The sequence below is a fragment of the Globicephala melas genome, chromosome X (genome assembly GCF_963455315.2).
Source record: "Globicephala melas chromosome X, mGloMel1.2, whole genome shotgun sequence".
NCBI lineage: Eukaryota > Metazoa > Chordata > Mammalia > Artiodactyla > Delphinidae > Globicephala > Globicephala melas.
This window is the reverse complement of record NC_083335.1, coordinates 88,676,178-88,677,630: the sequence shown is the minus strand read 5'-3', so window position 1 is coordinate 88,677,630 and position 1,453 is coordinate 88,676,178.

Sequence of the window (1,453 nt, the reverse complement as noted above, 5' to 3'; positions counted from 1 at the left end):
TGACATGAAAGAATAGCTATAAATGTGACCAGCAGTTAATACTTTCATTATTGGTTAAGAACTATAACCATTTAACTTTAGGTAGTAAATTTAATTCTTTTTTTATAGCAAAATTTCTCTTCATGTAATGGTCCAAATTACCATTTCACATTTGCCTTCAGAATGGGGAGAACTTCCAATTTAGTGGACTGGCTGGCTCTGTCACTATGAAGGTTAAGATCAAGGTCAAGGTTTAATAGTATTAGCTTCATTGTGTTCCAAAGCCACAGATATAAATTTAATCCCAGAGATGATGGTGTGTGAATTAATTTCCCACAGGTTGGCTGTACTAACAGTGGGGTGCACCATCACCTCTGGTGAACCAAGACAGCATGGTGTCAAGGTTGCCTTGGAAACTGAGTTGCCAGTCTGGGTTAGTGTTGAGATGCCTGCAGTGGATATAGCACTATGCTAGCACCATGAGTATTCTTGTAAATGCTCATGCGTACCATTGGCCCTGGATCACTGGACGGTCAATGACACAGAAACCATTGTTTGTGAGCTATTTGTTTTCCTTCTGGTTCTTCAGACTTCATTTATGGATACTTATTTTCTTCTGAGAATAGTGGCTAAGGGAGCCAGAATGCATCAGATTTTGTGCTCATTCAGCAAGCTAAATTCTGAGACTAAAGGCCACATTTCATAAGCCACCCCCCCCACCCTAGTACATTGATTTCAAAAAAATGCCTCCACCGTGCATTCTGAAACCCGATCTCCCTCTATTTCTGGATCCCCCACACACACCATAGGGGATGCGCTGTAGTAGGATGTTGAGTAGGAAAAAACAATCCTTACACCGTCAAAATTTTGAAGATACTCTCTTTTTATTTCAAAACATGGGAATAACTCAAATTTTGAGCCTCAAGGACCAAAATATATTTGAACCAAATGTTCAGAAGATGAGCCAGGCCACCATTTTCGGCAGCAAGCTTCCCATGGACAGGTGGATATTAGAGAATGATGCCCACGACATGGCTAAAGCTATAGCACACCCACAAATAGATTCGTACTTGGTTGTCTAATTTGCATGCATGAATATAAAGCATTCTCCATGCCACTAGTACATATATGCCTTTTTCAAAGTCAGTGCAGGATCCGTATTTGTGCAGGTCTTTAAAAGTCTGCTCCCTTACAACATGTTAACATAATTTATCTGAGAGAGCCTCACGATGACAATTCTTTAAGCCACTTTTACTTCCCCAAAGTCATTTCTGAATAATAATGATGGCTATCAGGAGTTCCAGCATCACATAGGAGAATCTGTTTGTTAGTGATTTTAATGTCAGTTAGCTTGGCTGTGAATGAACCTGGCTAAACATATCCACATGCTCGGTGCCTGGAATTTGAAATTGGTAACCTTTAGCAACAATGGCAACCTTAGACCAAGTGACAAGATAAAAGAAAAAAAAAGAAG